At 34.1% G+C, this 6,058-nt stretch overlaps 1 long non-coding RNA gene across 2 annotated transcripts; it reads right to left on the bottom strand.

The window, feature by feature from the left end:
* Positions 1-2,622: 2,622 nt before the first annotated feature.
* LOC142518377 (uncharacterized) lies at positions 2,623-4,681 on the bottom strand. 2 transcript variants are annotated; one of them, XR_012813534.1, is made up of 3 exons: positions 3,357-4,681; positions 3,241-3,275; positions 2,623-2,782 (listed from the first exon to the last, which is right to left on the bottom strand). It is a non-coding gene; the product is annotated as an uncharacterized LOC142518377 (long non-coding RNA). The 2 variants fall into 2 exon arrangements; XR_012813535.1 differs by lacking the exon at positions 2,623-2,782 and having other exon boundaries at positions 3,012-3,275; positions 3,357-3,453; positions 3,559-4,681.
* Positions 4,682-6,058: the final 1,377 nt, after the last annotated feature.

Genomic DNA, 6,058 nt, shown 5'->3' with positions numbered 1-6,058 from the left:
AATAGGAAAGGGTGAAAGTTTTCAAAAATTATGAATTTATAAAATTTAACTGTAGAAATTGGAACACTCAAAATATCTCTGGCCATTTGTGCAAGTTCAGGATAACTAAATTGGTAAGCTTTCCAAAATGCAAGAACATCACATTTTGAAGATCTGTCAATTTTCAGTTCATCCAAATAAAGATCTAATTGACTCTTTTGAGCTCTATCATTTAATTCTGTTCTTTGAAACGTGTCAAATTCCTACATCATAAATTAAATATATTGGTAACGAAAAGTAAAAAATAGTGAGAAAAAGAAAAAATTATCATAAATACCTTCAAAACATCCATGCATCCACTGTCTGAATTAGAGGAAGAGAAGCATTATCATCAATGCCACTGTGAGAACTCGTAGATGTGTTGCTACTACTTGATTTAGAAGCAAGACCCATATATTCCTCAAAAAAAGAAACTAATTTAGACTTCACCAGACTTAATTCGTTACTACCATGTCCGTATAACTTGTTGTAACAAATTCAACAAACTGCATCTTGAAATCGGATCAACTATCACATCAATGGACAACAAAATGTTATAATCTTTCCAGTACTTGTCAAATTTCTGAAACATCCGATTGGCCATTGATGTCATGAAATCATCAGAGCTTTGCAAGGCTTGACTTAATGTCAATTGAACCGTAAAGACACGAGGAAAATAAAGGTTGGCAGTAGGATATTTCACCCCATAAAAAAAGTTGTTGTCTCATAGAAAACCTCAAGAAATTTGCATATTTTTTCAGCTTGAACCCACTCGTCAACCAATGGACAGTGTGTGAAATTAGTATCAGTCAATTTCAAATGATTAAAAGCACGTCGATAATATATGGCACTAGAAAGCATCAAATACGTAGAATTCCATCTAGTAGGAACATCTTGCCTGAGTGATTTCTTAGGATCCAGTGAAGGGATCATCTTAGTTTAAATTGTTCATTAGTGAATGGTGGCAAGTTTTTGCATGTTCATTGTTGTGCACACATTCTCAATTTAATTGTCCAAGAAGGTTTGAAAATAATTGATCATTCTGTTGATAAGATTCATGAATGTGTAAAGTATGTAAAAGGCAAGTGAGAAAGAAAATGTTTGTAGAATCTGTTACCCAAACTTTACTGGATCCTAAGAAATCACTCAGACAAGATGTTCCTACTAGATGGAATTCTACATTTGCAGCGACATTGTCCAACGTAATTGTGAAAACCTTTCTCTGAATTCCCCAAGCATTGAATAAGTTATTGATTTTATCACACAATGCAATATCAGAGTGAGGTGGAGGCATGTAAGAGAAGTTGATAATCATTTTTTGAAAAATCCAATTAGAATCAATGAAATGCGCTGTCAAACATACATAGCCATCAGTAGCAATAGAAGTCCACAAATCGGAAGTGAGACAATTTTTTCCAGGGCATGGACGCATTTCTTGAGCTAGTCTATTGTATTCATTTTTATGCATCTTGCGAATATCAGTCTTTGCGGTGTTTCTAGTGAAATGATTGACTTGAGGTTCCAAATATGAAAAAATTGATCTAATTGCCTCATATTCCACAAACTGAAACGGTAAGTCATGTCTCACAATTGCTTATATTAGCAACTCTCTAAATCTTTCTTGGCTGAACTTTTGTGACCTTATGGCAAAACTTTTATCGCCTTGTTCTAACAAAGCCTGAGCAATATCACGAGTTCTCTGTCTAGGACACTATTTGAGAATATGGCATTGGAGATTACCTGTCCCCATACTACTGTCTGCTTTGTACGTAGTCCCACATGCTTTACATTTGCAACGCTTTTCTTTTACTTCTGCTTCTGGAAGCATCTCAAAATATTGCCACCATTGTGATTTTAAGGGTCTCTTTCGTTTAACACTTCTGGAGACCCGACCTTGCAAGTTAGTACCTGTTTCTTCATCAACATCTAAATCCAACACATGTACACCCTCCTCACTATCCTCCTCGTGAACAAGAGCAATATGTTCTGAACTCATTCTATCAATTAAAAGGCATAACAATAGGATTAGCTACAAGAAAAAAAATGAAAATTCCAACAAGTCACAACCTGTACGTATTAAATTTTACATTTGAACATTTTGAAACTTTAATATATCTCATCACCATGTCAAAGCTATTCTTTATAAAAATTTAGGCTCAATATATATTTAACTCATATGACATCCTGTTTTGGACCAATATATTCAAGTCATATCACTCTTCCCCTTTTTTTCTCCACGAAAACCTACTTTCACAATAATGTATATTATATTACATCTGTTACAAATGGGTCAATCTTTTGATTTTATTTTTTTTTTAAATTTTCAAAATATATAATGGGAAGTTCTATTAAATGAAATTAAAATACTGGAGGATTAGGCTAAAATTTCCGAACAATAAGCTATCGTAAATAAGGCAATCTTAATATGTCTAAATTCACAAGAGATGTTGAATTTCAGCATATACAAAGTTTTGAATAAAAATTTAAAAATGAGAAAATAAGTAAGAGAAAGTGGTCTGACTTATGCGGAAAATCGGCAGCACATTTGCTTTGTTAAACCACATTAACTCAAAATAACTTGAAAATTGAAATCAATGCCATCAACACGTTTTCCATGAAACTGAGACTATATTTTGTGGCCGGTATGCATTGTCATGCTCAACGAAGATTACTTTAACAAAACTCAGTTCGTTCAGCTGGGCGAGAAGCGGATTAGCGGTGAAGGGTTTCACTTGGACTCTTGAGTGAGAAGGGGAGAAAGTGCCTGGACGAGATGAGAAATGAGAAGTCAACAAGGGTTAATCCTTGGATACATTAGAGAATTATTGGGTTGGGCTTTATTTTAGTTTAGAAAGTGAGAAATCCTGAGCCTGGACAATAATTGTGTAAATTGTAAAACTTTTTTTTAAAAAAAACATGATAGGTCGGGTGGGTTCAGGTCACTGGGTGACCTGATATATTTTTCAGGTCAACTCGAACCCACCCGGAAATTTTTTTCTACGGGTTTGCAATCGGGTCCGACCCATTTCGACCCGAACCCAAAAATCATAAACCCAAACCCGATATTTTTCGTGTCGTCCCGTGTCGGGTTCATTTTTGACACCCCTAACTTCAGGTGTCATTGTAAGGACATCTTGAACTGCCACAATAAACTGTTCAGATTTGTCTCTGGTTGCTCGATCATTTCCAAATATTTCGCACCAATCATGGTAAGAGGTCCACATTTTGTGTCTCATTGAACGTGCATTGTTGTCTGCCTGTAGTTTTTTTTTAAAAAGCGAGTTCAATAGAATTTTTTTAAGAAAAAAATGTCATACAATTTTTTTTTTTAAAAATACCTTAATTAGTGCTTCCCATATGTCGTTTGAAGCTTCAATGGTCTTCTCCGATTCATTCCATACTACTCCAATTTTACTTAATATTGTCGCCAAAGTTCTGTACATTTTTTCCACATGAACTTTAGAGTTAATATGTGGGTTGCCACGTAAGTTTGTGTCAAGGAATGCTACTTTCATATGATTTTCAAGAAAACCTAAGTACCTTGGCGGAAATCCATTGCCGCTCTTCCAACCTTCTATGGAAGCCTCTTTCAGTGCATGTATCAGAACCTATTCTTCACGTTCACTCCAACTATGTGTAGTCTTATATTCTTTTTTTTCTTTGCCAACACGACTCCCAGAAGTTGCTCCGCTTTCCATAATTATGCGTTGCCGCTGTCGTTGTTCTATTCATGCATAAAATAAAGTCTATAGGTGAAGAATGTCAAATAATTCAATTACTTACAACTACATTTTATAATAATAATAGAAAAAAACAAGATCATTGGAAATAATCAAAACAAAATAACATACAATGCAGTTATGTTTTAAAGTTTAGAAATAAAATAGCATCAAATGCCACAAGTACATATATTCAAAGTTAATATGAAATAAGTACAAAAACTGGAATGATTTTAGTTTAAATTGTTCCACATCGACATTGCAAGGCTCCCCCTCCACGTATCATAATCATCCGATGATTCCAAGCTGTTGATGAAATCATCATCTCATGGCTCGGACTGGCTACCTTGTCGTTCACTTATTCAATACGATCATCAGACATTTCAGACCTGATGAAGTTATGCAACAACATACAAGCCATTATGATTATGTTTTGTGTTTTCAGTGGATAAAACGAGGGACTTCGAAGTATGACCCATCTTTTTTTCAACAAACCGAAGGCTCTTTCGATCACGTTTCGGGGTTGAGAGTGTCTCTAAATGAATAACTCCTTATAATTATGTGGACCAATTGCACGGTTTCCCCAATCATCCCTATGATAGCGTACTCGACTGTAAGGAGTCAAGAGTCCCTCAACATTGGCATACCCATTGTCACATAGGTAATAACAGCCTGAAAATAAAAAATTAGTTATTATGTCATGAGAGTTATGTAAGCAATAAATTTAAGAAGCAAGAATTAACATTATTTATAAATAATATTTAAAAATAAGTCTCATACTTCAAAGTTAATAAAAAAATAAATTCAGATTACAAAAACTGTTGGAACTTGCATTTTGGCGTCACGAGTCAATGCATCACGAAGAACTCTAGCATTTGTTGTAGATCCCTCCCACCCCGTAAGTGCATATATGAACTTATGTCATGGTCGCAAACCCCAAGAACATTAACTGCAATAGTACCTTTTCTTGTTCTATATTATGCCTTATCCATGGTAGGTACATGTATACCGTCGTACATCCTTGTACAATTTACCAATAATAAGTTTATATGAATGTAACTATCAGAATCTTCATACATGCCTAATTCAAATGTTTATTTTAGACAAGTAATTAAAAATTGTTTGAGGTTACCTTGAATCATTTCCATCATTGACAGGGGATGATGTAACCAGTAGTATAGGATATAACATGAGAATTGATCGGGGCACTTCATGGAAATGGGTGCTGATTGTATGTCCACTACGTACATAGCTATGACCAACAAGACGATTTTTCTTGTGATGAGCCAATATAGACAGAAACATGGTGATCTTCTCTTCAATACGGACATATCTAGACTCAACTATTCCTCCAACATGAGTTAGCAAGCAACACAATCGTGCAAATGCATTCCTATTCATTCACAAGTTCACTACACATTGAACATCTCCTATTTCAATAATCATGTGCAAATGGTTCTTTTTCACATTTATTCTTTGTGTTATGATGTACGAGACTGTTGTTCTACGAGTCTCGTGAAGTGGTTTTGTACGTAACTTCAGTCGATGTCGCCTCAAAAGTAACAAAATCAATAATGATCAACACATGATATGATGCAGCATCACGAAAAGTAGATAGTGCATACGCTTAATGGTCATCTTTCTAAGATACTTGTGAAACGTCTGCTTATTCATTTTCTTAAAAAGTACTAGAATTTTTTTTTTAAAACCTCACTTAGCATCGACCGAACCATAAAATATTTTTGACATCATTTTAAAAATAAACATCCAACTGCCATTTAAAAATCCAAAGGAAAAATATTTTAAAGCATAAAATCGTCAAATATTTTACCAACCTAAAAACATTATTCGAAAAGTATAGCTCATACTATAACCTCTCAAATATCTCTCATAACATAAATAAAAGACGTAAAAATATCTTTAACATTACTTAAAATCATAAATCATAACTAGTGCAGAAAACTAGCGTCGATCCTCGGGTTATGTGCACCTTCAGTCCAGTCAGATCAACCATCAAGACCTCCAAAAACATTAACATCAAAATCACCTGCATCAATCACACCTAGTGAGTCTACAGACTCAACACATCATATTCTTGATAACAAGTAATACATAATACAGTTAACATATAACAGTGAAAAATACTTGTACTTAAAATATCATTTTCATGAAGATGCATAAACTTAAACTTAAACATTTTCATGATGCATAAAAACATTTTCATAAAAACATAAACATACTCATATTCATATTCGTATTCATGTTCATGTTCGTGTTTGTTGAATTCAGATCGTGATTGTGACTCGTATTCTTAAACGTAT

Source organism: Primulina tabacum, chromosome 1 (assembly GCF_025594145.1).
Source record: "Primulina tabacum isolate GXHZ01 chromosome 1, ASM2559414v2, whole genome shotgun sequence".
NCBI classification, from domain to species: domain Eukaryota; kingdom Viridiplantae; phylum Streptophyta; class Magnoliopsida; order Lamiales; family Gesneriaceae; genus Primulina; species Primulina tabacum.
Note: the sequence above shows the minus strand (reverse complement) of the source record. Positions and strands in the feature narration are given on the sequence as shown.